The following is a 23332-nucleotide window of genomic DNA, read 5'->3' on the forward strand; positions in this document are numbered from 1 at the left end:
TCAATGGTATCCTTTAGGGATGTGTCTCTGCTTATCAAAAAAAAAAAAAAAAAAAAAAAAAGGAAGCCTGTATGGACTTAAAAACCTGTTTAGCAGAACATAAATCTCTGTGTTTTCCTACATATCTTTGGTTTCACGTTGTTTGCCGTGTTTGAAGCATTCCCATTATACCTCCTGTTCCTGCTGTTCCACAGGGCATTTGCTATTCTTAGAAGAAAGTCACCAACAGAATTAGACCAGTGTTCAAGATGCAGGGGGTGGAAAAAGGAAAAGAAACTATGAGGACAATCCAATTGTTCCAATGCCACTTGATTCAATAAGAACAATAACATTAAAAGGATTTGGGGTCTGCAAGCTGCTGTTGTCTGAATAATTTTCTATGTGTGCAAAAGATCAATGAGAGGGCCTTGAACTAGCCAAAAGGCACTGTTGATCTGGGCAGTCAAACTGCTGGTACATCCAATTATTAAGGAAAACAATGAAGTTCAAACTCCAGAATATCTTTTTCTAGATGTGGGTAATGCATGTGGATGTTTGGATTGTGCAAGTTTAATTGTGAGAAACATAATGTGAAGATAATGATTACTCAGTTAAATGGGTTGACATGTTTCTATTAATCACTTTCATTAAATTACTAAGCCACTTATCTGTCTTTGGCGTAAATACACACTATGTGACTAGTGGACATTACATTGGTAGTAAATCCAGAAGGAATTCTTACCTTTTCAAGAAGTATCAGCTAAGCAAACTAGATAGCTCTGTACATCCATCACATACTGACAATGCAAAAGGTTGAACCAGCCTCACTGTAACTTGAGGAACCCCATTAAGGGGTGCACGATTTGACCAGCATCGTGAGATTTTGAAAAGAAACCTTAACTTTTTCATTATGTTCTGAGATTTTTGCTGCTATAAAATAGCAGTACTATATAGGTAATTTTGTGTGTGTCTATATTGTGTGTGATTTGGAGCTGTGTTTTATCTTTTACATTGCAACAAGCTAAAATATAACCGGCGATTTTCAAAGCCCTGGCTTTGACTGGCTTCCAAATTATTTCACTTTCCAACATGAAAGATCTTAAGTCATGCTGTAATGTTTAACATAAGGTATTGTGAGAAGGGTATGTGATTCCTGATTTTTGGTTGGAGAGAGCTGGGGAGGAGCATCTCTTGTCAGCTAATCAGGAGATAAAAGCATCAGGCCAATGGCTGCATCCAGCACAGAAAGTTATCAAACTGAAAAAAGGATGTAATTATTTGTCTTATGTTTCTTCCTCACTATTTTATGTGTATAAATAAAATAAAACCTTAAGTCTGCTCCCTTACTCTGTATGACTCTGTGAGACACTACTGCGAGGCGATGTCTTACAAGAACTTATGTCTGCTGCATGCTGTCCTATGGTAGGGCTGAGCCTGAGGTGCTTGAAAAGGTGCCCATGGTGTTGTGCAGTCCTCTTCACCCTGAGCACAGGCACAACTGGTTCAGCAGAGCAGCTGTGCTTGGGATGAGAGGCTGTGTGTTCTCCTGGGTCTCCATTCCACCACAGCTTGTCTTCCTGTTTTTCCCAAGTACAGAAGATGAGGTTTCCTGCTAGTTAGTTGGTGGAAGCACAGGCAGTAGGAGTTTCAGGGCAGTATAACAGAACAAAGGCGTTTAAGGGGCAGGAAATACATCAGATATTCCAATTAGAAAATTGATGTTAAAAATTGTAAGAGTAGAGGCAGCATTTTTGTTTAATTTTCTTTGTTCTATTTTCTTTTGGTTTTTTCATCAAATTCCAGAGAAAAAACTTGCTGTGATTTGATGCTCATAAAATCTAAAAGCAGTGGGGGATACAATTAACAGATTGCTGCAATTTGTGAGGTGAAACATGAAATAAACTTGGCTCATGGGTCTTGGTAGCCCAAAGATGGTTTTTTGTCATCCTTTCTTGTGCTTGTGATATTTGATAATGGCTAGAAAGAATGAGATTAAGTGTGGTAAATTTTTTGCCAGTGTGAGAGTTGCTAGAAGTTTCTAGCAGGGAGAAAAAAGCATATGTAATACCACAGTAATAAAAGGAAAACAACATCAAGGGCAAAAAGCTCCATTAGACAAAACATGTGGTCCTTAGTATAAAGCATTGTAGGTAGAGCAGGCGCTGGAGAGAATGAGAAATACCAGGATGGATCTGAATAACACCCAGAAATGAAATCCATTACTATTTCTCTGAAGTCTTATTTACAACATAAAGTCAGATCACCCACTGATGTAAGGTGATTTATGGCCTAAAAATATTAATGGAATTAGTACAGCTGAGCACCATTAGGAATCTATCCACTAAAGTCTCCACCCACCCTGTAAAAACAAGACTGAATTCCTATTGTTGCATTAAGCTTGCCTAAGCACCCTGCATCGTCCAAATGGCAAGCAGTGACTAAGCAATGTCGTATTTTAATGAATATTCAACATAGATACATTATTTTATTTCTGTTGGCTTTTTAATTTTCTAATGCCTTTTCAAGGTCTGTGCATCTGGAAGGGGGAGGGAAACGTTTGCTCTTAGAGAAAAAAAAAAGGCACATTGCCATTTCATTTCTTTGTAGAGGTTCGTAATGCGATTACCAAAATGTGAATAACAATCAAATAATGCAGAGGCTTATTCCCTATGGATAGGAAAAATAAATTTCAGTCAAACGTTTCCGGCAGAAATCTCAAATTTGTCATGCAAAGTACTTCTCTGCATTCAAACATAATGTATTTATGTGACTCAGAAACATCAAACATTAGGATAAATAGCCAGATTATAAGTACAGTCCGCTTATGAAATGATTGGAATAGAAGTGCAATTAATGAAACTGGCAGAATGGCTGTGAAGCAGTGTTAATGCCTTGAGATTTAAAGAAAGCATCCAGATCTGCTTTACAGTGCAGGGTGGAAGAGACAGAGATTGCTTGCCATTCTCCCTGCTAACAATCTTTGACAACTTTTTTGTGTTTGTGACTTATAATCACATCAGAAGATAGTTAGAAGCAATTTTTGCAAGATTCTCCTGGGCTCATATTTTGAAGGGAACTGAGACCTGAGGGGCCAAGAGGAAGAAAATTAAAAGATTGGCAACATCATCAATGCTTTCCTTCTTCCTAAAAGCCTACATACATAAAAAAAATCCCAAACTAAACAAAATCAATACAAAATCCCAAACAACAACAACAAAAAAAAACATAAGCCAGGAGTAGGAAAGATTGGTAAGTTCATATATCTGACAAAAGGGCTGCTTTTAACTCCTTATCCCAACTTTTCCAAAACCACTTACCTAGCTGAAGTGTTCTCTAAAGTTGCTGCAGGATTTCTTTCACCCAGATGAGATGTGGAGTTTGCTTGCTTTCTCTGCATCCTTGAAAAGGAATGGATATAGTCTGAGATACCTGGATTTCATCTACTGATGTTTGTGAGAGGTGAGGTAGGAATGGCATAAAGCATATAAAATGGCAGGGTTTAATAGTTGTGTGGGTCCTGTGTTTCTGGGGCTGAAGGGTGCATGTTTGGGAAAAACAACAGGAATAAGCCTGCTCTGTATTAGTCTGTGTGGATGTGGTTTTTTACTGGTCAGATATTTTGGAAATGTGCATCAACAGTCTGTGATGAGGGGATTGATTTTTCAGCAGATTTTGTTCGTTTTCTGTGTCTAGCAGCTAGTGGTGGTGGAATAAGCATTTGAATTTTGTAAGGACCTTGGAGAGAATGTTCAAGCATAGGTTGCTGAGGGCAGAACTAGGCTGTGATACCACTGTCTGATGGCAGAGGCTGACCTTACTTTTAAGCAGTGAGAAGTGCTGAGATTCATCTTCCTGTTGCTGGAACCTTTGACACTACCTTTATGGAGAATTTGTTGTGGCTGTTCTTAATGTTGGGTTTATTCCCTCTGGTCTTATTAATTATTAGTGTATCAATATAACTTGATTAGCAGTAGCAGAAATTTTTGAATTTGCAATACTATACTATTGCAGGTAAGTTATAACAGCCTCCTCCAAATAATGTTAAATTAATTGGGTATTCAAATCTTAATTAAGCCTGCTCAACACCAAGATTTCATGATACTTTGAATACATTACTACTTATTTGAGTAAATGACTGTATAAATAACAAACAAAATAACAAACCTCAAGATGGGTTTCATGAGTGATGAGCTGATGCAGGTGGAATTCATGTCTGGGTGACCTGTGCTTAGTACTGAATTTAAAGAATATGGAAGTATAAAAAAAAAAAAAAAAAATGGGATGAGGATACCTATGTTTTGAAGCTGTACAGGATTTATTACAACTTATATAGCCTTGGAGCTAACATAGTTTATATCCACTTATCTATAGCCTACAGATCTTTATGAGAAGGTTTTACCAGAAAATAGAGATGTTATTCCATAGTTCATTGTAGGGGATGACTCCTATGAAAAGGAAGAGGTTTTATTAGTCTCAGATTTTTTTTTCCTGGCTCTAATGGGACCTACAAATGTTTTCCTCCAGAAATCCCTTTATAAACCTTCCCCTTTAAGTCAGTAATAGTGAATTCAGGTGTCCAAGCAACCTCTGTGCACTGAAGCTCTACTTCCATAAATGTGGAAAATTCACAAGGGCCACATGAATTTTATAAATTGGTATCTTATGTCAGTGATTCCCTTCTCCCAGGAAGTTCATATGAAGTCCTTATGTACTCCCATACAGGCTTTGTTTCTATTTGATGAGCCTCATAAAGTACAGCTAGAAGGAAAAGTTGGCAGTAGTCTCCTTGTCCCTCAAGCAGTGTACATGATGGTTTGTGATAAGGCATTCTACTTTCCCGAGGAATTGTAGACCATCACTTGAACTATTAACTCCTGAAAGTGATTTTCCTTCTGTTTGTGTGTTGTGGCTAGCTAAGAGTACCAAATCTCAGAAAGGTAACTCTAGAAAGAGCTGAGTCTTCTGCAAAGCTCCTTGATGACATTTATATATTCTTTGCTTACAGATGGATTGGACAGCAGTGTATTTACTAACTAAATTTTTCTCTGATATTTAATTTTTATGAAATATAAACCCTTTTTGAAAATACACTGGTTTTGGGTTTGTTTTTCGTTTCAAAGAAATGTCATTGATCTTGTACCTAGAGAATGTGGAAATGTTTTGTTACAGGTTTTCTTGTATTTTTAAAGATACTAGTTTTTTTACATCTTGTTAAATGCTGTCAAATAATAATGAGATGTGGAGTTTTTTAGCTTTTGAACTTTTCAGTAGTCAGAACTAACCAGCATGCTGAGTTTTTCAGTTACTTCACTCAGATGGTACTTGGTGGAAAGACACTTCTCTAGGAAAGTGATTTCTACATCTTCAGCAACTCCAGCAATTACTTCCTTAAAACCTGTTTATAAAATACTGAGATGTTTGTTCATGGGCATTAACTTTGAAGTGATTTTTGAAACTTTTCACTTTACATGAATTTCATCACTTTATATTTACAATTCAAATCAAAATTACTTTTTAATATGTTAAAATATCATATATAACAGGAATTTCATTTCTTGAACAGTTGTGTAGAAACCCTGCTTTTCCTTCAAAGAGACTGAATTTTATAATACAATGAAGAGAGTCATAATCAAGTCACAGATTATTAAAACTGTTAGTCACTGTGTCTGTGTAAGAGAAGAATGAATATATCATTGAGAAACTAAACTAGCAGCATAAATAGGCAGGCTTTTGCTTGAATGAGTCCATATGTCTCTTCTAGGCCCACAGAGGGACTTAATGTTTTACTCAATTGAATGAAGAAAAAGAGCTCTCCCAGTTCAAAGCTGAAGGCTTTCTGGAAAGGTTTTTCTGATGTTTATGTGGAATGTCCTCTTTTTCAGTTTGTGTCCATTGCCTTTTGTCCTGTCATTGGGTACCTCTGAGAAGAGCCTGGCTTCATCTTTACAACCTTCCCTTTGGGTATTTATGCACATCAAAAAGATCCCCACCTGAAATATCCGTTCTCCACACTGAGCAGTTCCATCTCTCTCAGCTTCTCCTCATATTAGAGATGGTCTAGTCTATTATTCACATTTGTAATCCTTCACTAGACTCACTCCACTACATCTTGGACTGTGGAACTCAGGACTAGACACAGAACTTCAGAGATGACCTCACCAGTACTGAATAACCTCAATTAATGCAGCCCAGGATACCATTAACCTCCTTTGCCACGAGGTGATCACCTTGTTGTCCACTAGGACACCCAGACCCCTTTCTAACAAAGCTGCTTTCCAGCCAGTCAGGCCCTGACAAATGCTGGTGCCTGCATTTGTTCCTACCCAAATGCAGGACTTTAAATTTGTCTTTGTTGATTTTCATGGATTCCTCTTCATAATTCCCCAGCTTGTCGAGATCCCTCTGGTTGGCAGTGCAATTATTAGTTGTATCATTTGGAAGTTTGTTGAGTGTGCATGCTGCCCCAATGTCCAAGTCATTAATAAAGTTTTTTGATGGCAAATGACTCAGTATCAACACCTGGGGTGGACTTTGTACCATTGATCACTACTCTCTAAGACTGGAAGTTAAGCCATTTTTCAGTTCCACTTCATTGTCCAGTTCTCTAACCTATACATCATCAGATTGTGAGGATTTTATGGGAGAGAGTACAAAAAAAATTAATAAAGGCAAGATAAGCGGCATCCACTGTTCTTCCCTTATTTGCCAAACTAGTCATCTCATTAAAGAAGGCTATGAGGTTGGTTAAGCGTGTTTTACTCTTTGTAAATCCTTGCTGACTATTCATGACCACCTTCTTATCCTTTGTGTATGAAAACAATTTCTGGATTCATTTGCTCTATCACTTTCCCTGGGACTGAGGTGAGGCTGACTGCCTGTAATTCCCTGAAATCTTCTTTCTTGCCCTTCTTGAGAATAGGAATGACATTTGCTTTCTTCCAGTCCCAGTCTTGGGGAAATTCTTTCAGTCACCATGATCTTTCAAAGATTATCAGGTCTGGCCTTGCAAGCAACAGCAACCAGCTCTGTTGGCACTTGTGGGAACATCCCAACAGGGCCCATGAAGTTGTTTATGCCCAGTTTATTTTAAGGGTTCCATAACACGATCCTGTTCCACTGATGGTAAGTTGTCCTTGGACTAGGCTTTTCCTCTGAGCTGAGGGCCAGAGATTCCCAAAGGCAAGGCTCACCAGTAAAAAATGAGTCACAGAAGATGTTGAGACCTTTAACCTTTTCTGTGTCCTTTCTCAATGAGGCTTCTGCTTATAGAAATCCTTCTTGCTACCAGTTACATTCCTTACCATATTCCTAATTGCATTCATGTATGTTGGGACTATGGCTCTATGTTCCTCCTGGGTCACCTGGCCCTGTTTTCATCTTTCTACTTCTTGTGCTTTAGTTTAGTGGGGAGCACCTTGTTCATCCACGAAAGTCTGCTGCCTTAACTATGTTTCCTGCTTGCTGGGATGAACCACTCCTGAGCTTGAAGAAGGTGAGCCTTGAAATCTCCTTTTTTTACCTGAAATTGAATTTTTCTTGTCAGGTTAAAACCAAATTTTTGCAGTCACTAATCCTAACTGTGCTGGGGAGTATTTCTGAAAAGCTGGACAAGAACATCAGCAACTGGGTAATAATGGGCATTTGGATATGTAGAATATGTATCTGCTTCAGGAATAATTTAAATCACTACCAAAATTTCTCATTTATTTCCATGAGCACAGAAACAGGAAGTGGATTATTCTTGCAGTTCATTAAATCATTGTACCATCCAGAGAAGAATCAATCTATGCTACACCTATGGGAATGGTGTAGCTACAATCTATTGAAATGGTAGCAAGGGAAGAAGATGGAGCCTGTAAGCTCTTTATGGGAGTAGTAAAAAATTATTATTGAAACTAATCTTAAATATTTAGGGTTTAGCCATTCCTGAAAAAGATATCATGGATTTAACAGAAAATAAAAGCTTTTCTAGTACATTTGTAACCATATGCTAGCAATTAGAAGAGAAATATGAACTGGATATAGAATCCCATAGGAAAGCATGAAATGCTTCCAGCCTCTAAAAAGGAAAAAATCTCTCTTAAACTATTTGGACTTTCACAGTAACTGCAAAGTAGCCAAATAGCTTTGACTTTATTAGGTTTTTCTCTAAGTAGTCTCTTACAGGCATATAGCTATTAATGATGTTTATTGCTGCCAGGATTGAGGTATTAATGAAGTTTTTATTTTCAAGCAATTTAAGAGGCTAGTGCTGATGTAGTAATTTCTTTAAGTAGAATATATTAATTTTAGAGCAAACTTACTGAAACTTTGTCTGCAATACACATCTGTTTTTCCATCAAACTCAAAATTTCTTAGATACATTTACATAAATATGCTTATGTCCCTTTCCCAAATTATTTATTTTTAAAAAGTGTCTTGCTAACAGAAGTCCAGCAGATCTTCACAAAACAAGTACTTTCATCTCTGTTATTAGATTTTAGTGTTTCCCTCAGCAAAAAAATATTTACAGAGATATGTTTTATGTATTGGTTCTTAGCAAGCAGTGGTTTAGATCAATGCTAATTTTGAATTGTCAAGGTACCGAAGCATAGCTATAACATTTTAGTCATTGATGGCTTTTCTGTGTTCTACTAACCTTAGGAAGTGGACTTCATGGGATTTTTTTTTTTTTTTTTTGATGGAACAGCAGTTCCTAGCAAACAAACAAGTTCAGCAATATATATTTTGTTCTATCTCTATATCATCTGTGTCGCATTCCAGGTGTACTTGCTGCTTCTGTATATTTAGTGAGCTAAATAACACATAAACTAAACACATAAACTAAAAGAACATTCAGTAATTTAAAAAAAGTATTATTAAATCATTTATCTCAGGAATTTTAAACAGAATTATTTGTCATCTCCAAAAAGATCATGCTTTAAAGTTTTAGGCTGAAAACTCAAATATACCTGGTTTCATTTGTCATTTACGTAGTGTCAAATTTCAGCATTTGCAGTTACAAATACAAATTTTGAAGAGGATTAATAAAATGAGGGAAAATTTGAAGTTTACAGAACAGAGGGAATTTTCTGCAAGGCTCTAGAGCCAGGAATTCCTATGGCTCGTATATTTTTGTGTCACAGTACCAGTGGGAGCTGAGTAATGGAGTCACTCACCCAAAGCTGGAAGATGGGATCAGTGCCATCCAAGGGAGAGCCCCCTCGGGGGGCTACAATGGCATCTAGAAAGCAGCTCTTCAGCCATTTCACACGTGGGAGGAGGTGAGGTACCTTCCCTCAGAGATGCCCACCACATGGCATGGCATTCATGTTGAGCTGCGGATGGGAGGAGTTGAGCCTAATTAAACAGTAGCTGTTGACCTGGCAGGTTCTGCAAATAGGCATGACACCATTTGGTACTTAATTGTGGTCTAGCATCAAACAGCTCCCTTGAACTGCAGATCTGAGGCACAGCTCAAAGAATAATTCCATTTGCCTGCGACAAGCCAGGGACCGGCTGACAGAACAGTATTAGCGAGGGTGGAGACTGCCAGCATCAATAATGATTATATGTGCTGCTTCTGCCTGTGATGAGCTGCCAGCTTGTAAATGCTGAACAATTGAGTGACCTTGGACAAACTGGTCCCAATAATGATACAACGTTTGTTTTAATATGAAAGTGACAAGAAGGAAAAGATCACAGTGTGTCACTCTTTCATGCAATCCCTCATCTCCAAAATGGATGCATCTCATGTGAGTTTAATAATTCGTTTCATATGCAAAGCTTCTTTCTCTGGTATTAAGAAGATCTTCATTTCAAAGCTTAGGAAATTTAAAGACTGAAGGCTGGAGTCAAGAAAGGAAGATAGTTCTTATACCTGCAGTGGCTGTCACCTGCTTAGAGATAATAAAAATACTTTCTGAAATCTAAAACTGTGCTTTGTCTCAGCCTAGGTACCTGCAAGTTTTTGTATTTGGGAGCAGTGGCAGCCTGTCCCCTTAGGGACAATGATGCCTGGCCATGGTTGTCCTGAGCAACTGCATGTTGCTGCCCATGGCCTGTGCGCAGGAAGAGGAGGAAGAGGCATGGGATGAAAGTGGCTGCCTTGGCACAGTGTGTCCCCCAGTGCTGGCATGCCTGGCCTGAGCATCCAGGGAGCTCAGTGTGGCCCCATCCCACTACCAGGCTCTCCCTCTTGCCCCATCCTTCTCCTGGTGCCTCCTCTGAAGGCTTGGCAGCCCCTCAGCAGGCTGGGAGTTGGTGTTCTCCAAAAGAATCTCCGTGGCTTTCTTTGGCATCCTCTGACAAATGCTGCCTCCTGAGATAGGAAGGTGCTCTCCTGGGAGCTGGGCACCCCAGGGTTCTGTGCTCCTTCAATCCCCCCAGGACCAGGGTGACTGTCCTGAGGTGTCCTAGTGATCTCTGGGCATCTCCAAGCCCTGGCAACAGATCCCAGGCCCTGCTCCTAGCACAGGTGTCCTGTGGCAACACGTTCTGATGAAGTTCATGATTTTCTTAAATAATTTAGAAGAGCTGGAGGTGAGTCAAAGGAGGAGCATGGGAATAAGAAGGGTGTAAAATAGAGTCTGAGAATCTTATAAATTGGAATTTTTAAGTTCAGAGTAGTGATACCAATTCATTATTTGAATAACATCATAGGCATTTAAAAGCAATATATTTTTATGGCTGTGTTAAGTGCTTTTAAAGATATATTTTGCTCTCCTTTTCATAAATTAGTCTTGGTAATATCTTCCTGTTCATGGAAGCAGAAATTCTCAAAATCTGTCTCTCGGCATTTTGCCATTTTGTGGCAGGAATAGATCATTCTCTTCTGATGGGAAGAGTTTTGAATAAATGCCAGCTCAACAAGCAGCTGTGTGAAACAGGCTAATCCAGACAGGCCTCTGTCTTTGGGTCAAATACTCACTGTCTCTGCTGCAAATGAAATACGAAAACTAAAGAGATGAAGTCCAATGGGGTGCATTTCGTTAGCATGGAAGAATTTCAAAACACTTTGAAGGATGGATCTGCATCTCAGCATCACAGAGGATATGGAAAAATGTTCTTGCTGGTTACTGCAGGAGAGCTTTACAGCTGTGGAGGATCCTGTCAGCTTTAATAGGTTCTGAATACATTACTGACTAACCTGGCTTACAAGCAGCTGACATTAAAGTGTCTGATGCCCCTAACATACTCCTTCATCTCTTCCCTGCCTAGAGATGAAGAGACACAGTCTGCAGAAAAGTAATACAGCATAGCCAAAAAGCCAAAATAGCTGAGCAGTATAGTGATGTGTTTAAATTCTGTCTTACAGAATATTTTCAGATAAAATTACAAACAAATCACACATACCCAAGTTCAGTGAATATTATCTATAAAGAGCTGTGGAAATGCGGCGGGGAGCGGGGGGGCAGAACTGTATGAGATGTGGGAAACAAATTAATCCTTTGTAATAGAGCTCATCATATGTTACAAGTGTGGTATGACTTAAGTCAAAGCTTGGGAGTTGCAGAAGAAAATAAAGATTACAGTTGCTGTCTCTGACTGTTGAACAAAGTGAGCCTTCAAGGTTCAGCTTTTAGGCAGAAATATTCAACATGCTGTCTTGTTGCCAGCACTTCTTGTTATCTCCTCTGATAAAGAAGGATCTAAGCTTTTCTGTTAGATCACATACTGAACTTGACAGCATCATTCCGATAAAGAAAGAAAAAGGGGAAGAGCTGTAATGAGTGCGTTTGGCAGGACTCACGTTATCAAGGCCTCAAAAAGAAAGGTTTTTATTATTTTGATTGATTGATTAGTCTGACCTTACAGGTTAGTCAGGTCTCTACAGGACCATAAAACTAATTGTTTTGACCCTTCAATTTATAGTACTTTCCTTTTTCCTTTTCTGTTCTGTGTCTAAGATAGGTGAAATGTTTCAACACAGCTTCTACTGATCCTAAAAATTCCATGGTTCATCTTCAGGATGTTAATCAATTTATTTCTTGCATGTTCAGAGATACAGAAGGAAAGAAGTGCTTGAGGTAGCATTTCTTTACTTAACAATTTATTTCTTTGTTCTCCAGCTCTACAAGGGGTGCTTTAATCCTGTGAAACTTCTATCTGCAGATGGCATGTAAGAGAGTAGAACTCTCTGGGAAATTAGAGAGTTTCTCTTTAGATCAAAATTTAGGCTTTTCTATTACTTCTCAACACTGTGTGGAATTTTTTATATCAGCATAACTAGGAAGAAATTAAGAAAAATGGACAGAACACAATATTATTACAAGGACTTGGGAGCAAGGGCTATGTCACATAAGCTTCCTCATACTCTGGAGAGCATGGTTGTCAAAGAATGTGAGAAGACAAGAAAAAGGAAAATTGCTAACCAGTGTGAAAAAACCTCCCAGACCATTCCAAACTGCTGAACTTTCAGCAGCTTGCTGGAGGGGGACTTGCTGTGTAGCTGTCACTACTGTTTCGTCTCTCCTGGGGAGTTCAAGTTCACTGCCTGCCATTGCCATGAAAAGCCAGCTCATCCTGCATCTTCTGACCTCCCTTCATAGTTTGTATTGATGTCTTCTCCTTTGAGAAAGCTCTCTGGTGAGAGTTACAACAGGTATTAAAGTGAAGGGGAAAATGGTTGAGAAGCCATATCACAGTCCAAGCTGTCTGATATCATCTGGTAATATCATCTGTCACTTTTGGTCACCCTAGAGTAGAACAACACACTAAGGTTGATGTCCTTGCAGTTGCCTTTTGGTCTCACCAATTTAGTAGAATTTTGCTGTTGAAAACTGCTCAGTAAATTCAAACCATTTATAATAAACATTGAAGATGTTCTTGAACTCTTAAAAATTATTGAGGAGTTTAATGGAAAAATGCTAGAGTACTAGTAAAAGATTTTGCAGATGGGAACCTGCAAAACTGTTATTGCTCTTTTGAAAGGAAACAGGGCTGATTGTTTGCATATTGTTTCCCCTTTATCCTAACATATCCAAGAAGGCAGAAGGGTTTCAGAGAGGTAAATGAACATACCACTTCTGCATGAAATGCCAGCTGCACTAATGTTTGGTATGTACAGACTTTAAATGCATTGTCATGCATTTAAATTCACGCCTCTTAGTTCTACAAGTTTTCCTGTTGGGTTTGCAGACAAATGTTTGAACAGTTTGATTAATCACTCCACTCCTAATTGGTCTAAAGTTTGCTACAGCTTCGAATTAAGTGTCTTCTCTCTCCTGCAAAGTACTTCACCAGGATGATGTAATTCCTGTAGGACTATCACCTAGATATGTAAGACCACCAAAGGTGTGATGAAGCTTGGACAGCTTCTAATACTTCTCTTGACTCAACCTTTCTGGTTGAGGAAAATGGTTTTTTTTTCAAGCTATTTGTTTACACTGTAACTTCGAAGTCCCTCATCTGAGAGCTGCAGCAGCCCCTACTCCTTTTCCCTTCCCTCTGTAGAGCTCATAATGTAGTGGGTTGCCATGAGAAAAGGCCAGGGCTTCCTCAGTACTTGCTGCCTTTCTTCTTTTCCCTGTCAGTGGCTCCCTCTGTGTTGGCAGCACTCATCCTTCACTGGTGCCTTGCCCACATCAGTGTTTTCTTTTAACCTTGCCCAAATCTGTCTTCAGAAGCAGCTCCCAAGATCACCATGGAGTTTGATTTACAGCATGAGACAGCAAGTGGTGCACGTAAGAATTGCTCATGTCTTCAATACTTCAACTCTTCTAAACTGAATCTGAAGTATGGATTTTGACTGATTTATGGCATTACAGTTTATTGAAGCTGATGTAAGGCCAAGAATGCTGATTTTTTTCAGAAGCACACTACCTACAGTCTTTATAAGGAAGCAAAACCTGTAATAATTTATTTTATATCAACATTTTCTACCTTAGATTTCTCTTCTAGTCTTCTGTTTAGTAGATCTGTAAGCTCATTGAGTTTACAATTGAGTAAAATACCTATTCCATGCTTATAAAATTACATTCAGTCTTAATCCAGCACACTTTCTTATTGCTCATCGTCCCCTTGACAGAGACCACACAACCTTCTAGGTGCAGTGGGTTTCAGAAGCTTAAAGGAATGAGCAGTGTAATAAAAACCTCCCAGAAGTTAATTTATGACAGCCAACACTGCAGGACATTCTTCTTATAAAAAAACCTGATGCTCTTTTACAGGAGTGATTGCTGAGCATCCCCCAGCAATGGCTATACTCTAAGAAGTACTGTCATCTCACTTTTATTGCATGAACTCTTGAGAAGTGAGGCTGGAACTATAACATCATTGCTGAACCTGTGTGTTGAGAGTGTGTAGCACTGTGCCAAGTAGCCACTTTCACTTTTTGCTCACAGTTTTTCCTTTCACTATCTGTAGAATGTTTTGCGTGTTCACACATCTCACAAACTCAACAATGAACTTCAAGAGGTCTGAGCCTGCTGTGTCCAGTCAGAAAAGACAGCCACAGGAGGGAAGGTGTGTCAGTGGGTCACATTTTGGTTCTCCAAAGAACAGTGACTGATGTAAAGCAGACTTCATTCTGTGACCTCAGGGCAGATTATACGTTAGCTATAGGTCTCTTTTGTGGTGTTAGTGTAGATAATTGTTAAAACAACATTAGCCTGGTTAAAAAGCCTGGGAGAAGCCCTGGCATGATTCAGTTTAGCATGACATTCCAGAACTCAGAGCACTTCTTTATATTGACTACATGCTTCCTAACAATTAAGACATCAAATCAGAGAAAATTCAAGGCAGTTTTCATAATTCATTGTATTTGCTTTATTACCACTGTTTCATTAATGACACCCTTCCTTCCGTGGTAGCTATTATTATTGTTGTTGTTGTTATTATTATTATTGTTATTATTATTATTATTATTATTACTATTACTATTACTATTACTATTATTACAGTACCAGGAGAGACCTAGTCTCAGAATGCAAAACAAATGGCAAAGCATCCTTTAAGGCTATTAAAATGTTGTTAGTATCAATAAATCCAAAATTTCACTATGAAAAATATTGTTCTTTTCATAAAAAAGGATAGAAATTATTTTACTAACTTCTTATTCCTGAATGTTACAAATAGGACATGGGGAAATTGATTTTTTTTTCTTGTTCCATAACTTAAAGTATCTTAAAGCATCATGCCTTAAGATTTATTCTCTGGAAACTTTTCTTTCAGCGTATTGTGATTCTTGGTTTAATTAAATGAACATGTGGTATTTACTGTATTGCTGTGATGGGAAAGTTCTGTGGAGCCTTAAAAAGAGAAGGATGCAAAGGCTGCACAAGAGCATAGATGGAGCATCCCATTACTTCATACACTAGCAGGAAAAGCCTTGGTTCAGCGATGGTCAGATAAAAAGCAGAATGGTGTCCTACCAAAATTACAAGTAAAGAAAAAACTGTACTGCAAATCAATATGCTGCAGTGGACACCAAAGTATTTCAATAACAGAGAGAGTCCAAAAATGTTATGCTAATTTTTTTGCTAACACAAAGCCTATTGGAAGGTAGAGTCAAAGTAAGGGGTACTGAGGTGTGAGTTCTGTGCAGAGCATTACCCATTCTTCTTCACCTAATGCAGGCAGGGTGAGCTTTGAAGCAGAACTGATTTATATCCTAGCAAGGCTTTAGACTGGGATCTGTCATCTTAGGAAGGAAAAGAAGGAAGCTGTCAGGGTTTTCAGAATATTTTAAAGGATCCTCTTGATGGTGAGGAAAAAATTTCCTCCCACCACCCCACCCCCCCACCCCCGCCCCAAACATCTGGATTTCTCTTAATATTCAGTCTATTTTTGGTGCAAGTTGTTGATATCCATTGGTCTGCACCTCCCCTCAGGGGAAAATGAAAACAAACAACCCATAAAACTGTGGAGATGTTAGAAAATCATGATAATGTCAAGTAGCACTGGTGGGTGGGTCTTGTAGAAAAGTTATTTTTTTGGAGGAATTTGACTTAACTGCAGATCTGATAATAGTATCAGTTCAGCTGAGCAGATGACAAAGATTCTCCTCCAGCTATGTTACAGTGATTAGAAAGTTGCTCCTGACTTGAATAAGTAAGTTAAAAATTAATAAATAAGTGTTCATGCAAAATCAAGTTCAGATTAGTCTTACTGGCTTGAAAACTTAAGACTTAATGCCTCATCTTACATTTTCTAAATTCCCTTGATATAACTGTGAGATAAAGAAAGAGCTTTATGCTCTGCCTTATATTAGCAGACTAATTGTGGAGAGTTAAAAATTCCAGGGAACAAGCAGCAGTTAAGCTTCCACATGCTGACTTCAAGGAATTGTGTGCAGTAGGCTCCATTAAACAAAGGACAGAGACATTTCATAATAAAGCAGAAAGCAGGACTGGATGTAACACTCAGGTTTCTAACAGCTGCCAGGAGAATTCATGTGCTTTTATAGTACAAGCTTCTCTTGCATTTTGTCCTTAAGATGACAGAATCATAAGCAGAAGTTGTTCTGCTGGACTGAGAAAAACCTTGGGAGATAAAGCCTTTAGAGGTAAAATGTGAGTATCACATAAATACATATTTTAGGGATGATTCTGCTGTTCTCTGTGGGCTTATGTCTGGAGGTGTACTCTGGAGGTGCAGTTTGAATGCTGCTTCCATGAGGTGTGCAAAGCACTCTGCCTTTTTGAGAAAGACTCTCCAGTCATCTTTTATCTTGCTGGTTTTATAGTTTGAAAAGTCATCTTGAAATTATTTCCTCTGCTGAGAGTACGGCATGGGAGCATGGAAGAAAAGAAAGGATGGACAGAAATACCCTCCCCTGGCTCAAAAAAGAAATCTCTTAATAGCAAACAGTAAATTAAATGTAGCTTACTTGAATTCTTAGATAGCTATTAGTCTAAGAAGCAGTTAACTGAAGTAGAATTGTACCTGTAATTAAAATATTTATACTAAAAGTGAATCAGACAGCTGGCATGTACTACTTCCCTGCTTTCATGAAACTCCCAAAATTTTTTTTAAAAGGCAAAGTATTCTTCATTATGATGTTTGAAAATTAGGAGCTGCTTCTTTCACAGTGCACTGCTCATTTTATTTAGAATAGAGACTTCGAACTCCCCTCACTGTGTGAAAACAGAGCTTGAATTAGCTGCTCTAAAGAAGTGGGAGATGGGGCATCAAAGAGCCTTCTGTTCATTAAGATAAACACCAACTATGTGTTTCATGTTTGGTTTCAGTATAACATTCTGAATAGAGGATTAAGCAGTTGCTTCCCACATTCTTAAACTATTGAGATGGTGTGGGAGAAGGAGGACAATAAAAGGATTGAAGCTATTATGCAAAGAATTAGTGTTGAGAGAGTAAAAGGTCCCCCTATTACCCATTGAATTCTGCATGGATTTAGTTGTGTTGTGAGTGTAACATGGCTCTCTGTGTTGGACACACAGAAAGTACATCATTAAATTGCAGGACTCCATCTAAAGTTTTGGTCTGGACACTGATCTTGTGATATGGATTCTTGCCAGTTGATTATGTACTTTCAAACCATATTATGTACTTTTCAAGGAAAAAAACCCATTTCATAACTGAAATTTTCTTTTTATGTGATTCTTTTTGTTACATCTTAACTTTAGAAAGAAGCCTGCATTATTTTTTCAGAAGCACCAATAACAACTGGGGACACAGATTTTACTCTTCTTGCTCTCAAATGCAATTACCTTAGCTGTAGAAACAGAAACTTTATGTTCCCCAAACTGATCTTTATTACACATGTTTTATAGATCAAGTTGATTGAACTGGCCATGTGAGTCAGAGTGAAAGAGGGGTTTGCAATCTGTCCATGCCTTATGCCTTTTCCATGGGATAGATATTTTTATGAATTGGCTGGTAAGCCATTTACAGTGGTTTATTTTGAAATAAATGAGTGATATTTTGGTAACAGTTATGGGCAATATTGCAGTTCTCTTACATCAGAGGAGCTCTTCTCTGTTGACACCTAGGGAATGTTAATGTATTAATTGTAATGTTCAAATTCCCCGAGTGGCTTTTCTACCCTTAGTTCTGTTTTAAAAACTGTTTAGATTTTTAGTTCTGTTTGGTTGCTGTTAGCCAACCCATAAGGACATTTTCATATCTTGAGATTTTTTGTAGTATATATATACATATATATACATATATATATATATATATATATATATATATATATATATATATATATATATTTTTTTTTTTTACTTCATTGTAGCTGATGAGAAATTACATACCTTTTTCATAATTTTTTTGTCCTCTAGGCATCTGTTACTCCTCACTCTGGGAAACAGGCAGTAGCTAGATTTGGTCTTACTTAGGGCAACTATTATCCTAATTTAGGGGAAAAACTCACCAGGAGTGGGTATATTTAATATTTTTTTTATAAATCTAGATGCTCTACCAAGCTGATTGATTATATTTTCTTCTCTTCATTTTCTTTTCTTGTATTCTATTTTTAATATTTCGAGGTTACACTTTGGGGGCAGGGAGCTGGATCATCTTAAGAATATTTCATTTTCATGTTTGCAGCATTTTGCTTAAAACAGGAGTACTAAAGAATAGCAGTGGTTAGAATACATTGTTTAATGTGGTTTAAGCTGAAACACTCAAATTCACCAAAAATTACCATTACCAAGTACATCCTTAAGAGGTTTTTTAGTGGGAAGTCTAACACTAAATAGGTGACAGATACATACATCCAATTCTATACAAAAAAAAGAGAAAAAAAAGCTCAGAAATTAATCCTATTTTACACTTCTTGGAGGAAGTAAAGGAAGGACTCCAAATGTTTGACAGGATTTCCATGTTCCATGGCTTCATTAGCACATTGTCTCACTGGTCCTGCCTGGTGATCTGTCTCATTTGGGGTACAGTAGAAGGTGGCTACATCATGGTCTCACTCCCTGCTGATTGGTTTGCTGAGATTTCAACTCATTATTTCTCTGCCTCATTGCTATCTATTGCATGGTGCTGATGCATAGTGAATCACAGTGATCTTTCTCTTATCCAAACATATATATGAGCTTGGATTTACTGGAGTGATAGAGAATTTGTTGCCCTTAAGCCTCAATTTCTGTAGCTTTTTCACACTGCATTAGAACAATAACTGTGTATTTGTTTTATATTTCTCTTCTTCCTTATCTCCAGTATTTAGCTTCTCATAATAAGAGAGACAAAAAATATGTTTGAATGCAGATCACAGGGATTTCTGAGTAAAGCCTGAAAACCTTAAGACTTAAATCTTTCATTCTAGAGGCTCCTTTCCAGTCTCTGCTTTATCTTAATCTCTTTATTCAAAATCTTTTATAGGTGTTGACATATGCCTATTTGTCTACAGCCCTTTCAGGAAGAACTAACATTTGAACATTTGGGCTGCTGAAATCCTGGGTCTTTTGGAGAGTAGAAAATATGCCATTACGTGTGTACCATTATGCAATGCAAAACCAGGACCATGCTAACTCAGACTCATTCTTTATTGAATATTTATTGGACATCTGTATATCTCAGACTTATCTGATTAGATAAAATTCCACTGGAAAAAAAATCTTATTCTATTTTGCACAGAACAAGCAGCTAACAAGGCAGAGGTAATGCAAATACAAGATGTTATCAGCAGGCAAGACAAGCAGTGGATTTCCTACACCATGATGACAATTGTGAATAGTTTGAATGCACACAGTTTGTGCCCTCTTGCAAGTGTGGCATAACTTCTCCTTCTCTTCCATATGACTTAACTGTCCCACAGTCTCTGTGAAGAGGGATATGCATAAATGCAATTCCTACAGAAAAGCTGACATTATAAATTTATCAGTGGCTTATCCAGTGCAGTGGCACTCTAAATTTTCCATACTTGAACAGTATAACTTTCCATAACAATACCTAGTCTGAGGTATAAGTTGGGATGGCAAGTCTGAGATGGTGCTGACCTGTCAGAATGCTGTAGTGTGTGAGCATACAATCAGCAATATGAGGTGTAACAACATCTCCACAGGTTTGCTACTATATTGTGTCAAGGAGATGTGTACACAAAAGTAAGTAGAAACTTGCTTTGTCAATCTCTTCTGCTCAGAAATTTACCACGAAGTTACTAATGAGTGCAGTTTGTGGACTGTGAGCATTCCATGTGCTGTGTGTGTTCCTACACACATTATACACATAAATACCATGGATGATACTAGATAGGCTTCATCTGATGTATTTTAGACATAGGATTAATTCTGATCCAAATTACAGAATGCATAAATTGTTCCTAATTTTAAAATAATTTTTAGGAGCAACTAGATGCAATTCACCTTAATGAGATAATGCAGCTGTAGGGAATAAAAACCCTAAACTGAGAAGAAGTCAGGGCTCTTGAGTCCTTCCTATCATGTTCTTGAGGTGAAGTATCGATGATTTCTCTGAATTGTAAGTCTTACAAAAGGCTTATCATGTGTTATTACTTTTATTCTCAGAGATTTGTTCTGGCTTTTATTTTCTCTTCCTTCCATTCTTACTCCTAGGAGGGAGATGAAGTAAGCACTGGATTTATATAATACACAGTACAGATAATTTTGTTGAACAAAATAAAAATAAATCACAGCTATTTTCCCCTTTTTCTGTCAGAATAAATATATCCCTTTTTCTGTTAGAATAAATTTCAGATTATTGGCAGTTTTTCCACAAGGTTTTCTGTGACATCAGACCTAATTACCACCTATTCTGCTACTTAAAAATATGGGACCCTGGCAACACAGCTTCCTTTCTCCAATCACAGGGCAGGAAACCAACTGCAGGCTATTGCATTTGGATTTGTCAGAATAAATAATTAAAAGACTCATCAGCTTTTTGCTAATGAACAAGGAAATGTGATTAAGAAACTTTAAAGGAAAATAGCTGAAAACAATATAGAAATGATAACAGGGATGATTGCTGTGAATGAGTGACTGAAATTTCTGAATAAGTGATTTCTTCAACCAGGCACAAGGACAGTAGTTTAATCTTCTATTAAAAGATTCCTGTCAGTTTGGAAAAGCTCTGAATCAGGAGATTAGGCACATCTCAGAAGCTGACAAGGCAGTCACTTCTCTTAAGACAGCTACTTTCTGGCAAACACTCAGAATTTACTTTTTTTTGTGTGTGTGTGTGTGGTTTTGGTTTTCTGTTTTGCTATTTCAAGACTCTTAACTTCTACCCTACAATGACTAGGACATTTCTGATTAGTCAGTCTTTTATTCTCAGAGACTCTGAAAATACAAATCATCTTTCAGATCAAAGTGTTCTAGAGATGCTTACCAAGTTTACTGTGGCTAACATCCAGAAATTGCACTGATTAGCTTCCAGCACGCTTCCTTGCAAGTGCTTTGCATGTTAGTATTCCATTAAATATCTTATTCCTCTTTATTATTCTTCAGCATCAAAAAAATATACTTCCACCTTATATCTAATCTGTTACTATGCTTTTAACATATGCTTTCCCAGTTTATCTAAAGGAGATCATACATAATAGAGAAACGCCAAAAAATAGTGAAATAACAGATGCTGCTGCAGTTTTTCTGCATGTCAGGAGAAATATATCTTATTTTTTCCCTTTATATGCATTCATAAATGATGTGGTCTTTTTATTAATAAAGGCACAAAAGTCAACAAGATTACAAATTTTCAAGCGTGGAACTTTCCAGATGCTCAGGTATAGAAGTAATATGCGCAGAATAAGCATGAGATTCGTAGTTACAAATATTAATAAAAAAAGGTAAAATAAAATGAGCCTCAAATAGGATATTCAGCATTACAGAAAATACTCTGGGTCTAAAACCCAATAAGAAAAATGTTCTTCTACTTCAAGAGGTCTTTGGTGATTCTTCGTGCATTTTTGTTCTTTCCACGTAGTTTAAACCCACCATAGTGCAGTGCTCAGTCTAATAGAAACCCCTTCAATAGGGACATCTAGCAAAGACACAACTTCTCCTCAAAGAGCTGACATTATGAAGAGATCATCAGTTCTCTCTTCCAAACCACAGTGAAGCAAAAAAACAAAACAAAACAAAACAAAACAAAACAAAAAAAAAACTAACAAAACTGTGGGAACTCAAAATGTCTCTCAGACATTTTTAGAGGTATTAGGCCTTGGTCAGAAGCATTTTAGACCCTGGCAGACAGCTGGAAACAGCTGTGATTTTGAGTTTGAGCCATGGAATGAGTTACTAACTTTGGAGGTGGAATAAGCAGTCACAAAGGGTTAGATAATATAGTAAAAGTAGTTACAAAGTAGAGGGGAAATTTTTTTAGTGTTGTACAGGGGGGTTTTAGCACATGTACAGGGGTGTTTTCACTTTGTACCTGGGGGTCAGAAGTTCTAAGATGGAGGAAAGTGGGCTGATCCTTTTCTTCCTCCTTCTTCTTCCTTGCCTTCATGTTCTTGGTGATGTTGGCATTCACAGATTGGTTTAGAGTAGAAAAGCACTTTGTAATATAGGTAGTAGGTATTGGGGAAAACTATAAACATATAAAAGATAGCAGCAGCCCTGGGTGGGGGGAGAGAAGAAAACAGCAGACGGAGAGGATGTCAGGGTGTGTGTGTGTCTCTGCCTGGGCCGCTGACCAAACAGCCGCAGCCCGAGAAGACAATCTTTTAGATAACCAACAATAAACTGCCTTGAGACCGAACAGCAAGAGCCTGCGCAGTTTTTCTTTGGAAGCACAGGTTGGAGGAGGAATTTCACCACCACATGGGAACCCAGAATAAGGCCGGGGTTCCCACACAAAACAAACAAACAAACAAACAAACAAACAAACAAAAAAAAAAAAAAAAAAAAAAAAAAAAACAAAAAAAAATCACAAAAAACATATATTTCCTCTTTATGCCTTTTCCAGGCCAAGTTCTGTGAAGACTTGTCTGTAAAGTTTCTCTTGAGCCCCCAAAGTGCATGTGTGTAGTCAGTGAAAAATTCACAATGCCCTTTTTCCAAGTAATTTCCTTGTAAAATGACATTTAAATTTAGTCATTACATTTAGAATTTTATTATTTTTATTTTATCTCAGGCATAACAGTTTGATTTCTGTGTTCCCATGATCTCCAGAGTTAGATCTGGAGAAAAACTTGATTTTCAGTTTATTTGTACCAGAACAAATTAGTTTTATGTATAGACTGGAAGTATAAACATCTTAGTTTTATGTATAGACTGGAAGTATATAATCTTGTAATTCCTGTAAACCATTTCAGTGAAACTTTAGCTTTCTACACTAAATTAACTACAGATAAATCCTTGGTGCAACACTACTTCTGAAACTTCTATATGAGGAAAGAAACACTTGAAAATTGTATATGCATTTAAAGAAACACAAAACTATCAATTTTGTGCTAATTGCCTCACACTACACCATTCTGAAAAATCGTACTTTTTTTTACATT

At 37.6% G+C, this 23332-nt stretch overlaps 1 protein-coding gene across 3 annotated transcripts in view; it reads left to right on the forward strand.

The window, feature by feature from the left end:
* The window catches only part of MOCOS (molybdenum cofactor sulfurase), a 210249-nt gene that overhangs the window by 136383 nt on the left and 50534 nt on the right, over positions 1 to 23332 (forward strand). The gene's annotated exons all lie outside the window — the stretch shown is intronic.

The sequence above is a fragment of the Lonchura striata genome, chromosome 1, assembly GCF_046129695.1.
Source record: "Lonchura striata isolate bLonStr1 chromosome 1, bLonStr1.mat, whole genome shotgun sequence".
Classification (NCBI taxonomy): domain Eukaryota; kingdom Metazoa; phylum Chordata; class Aves; order Passeriformes; family Estrildidae; genus Lonchura; species Lonchura striata.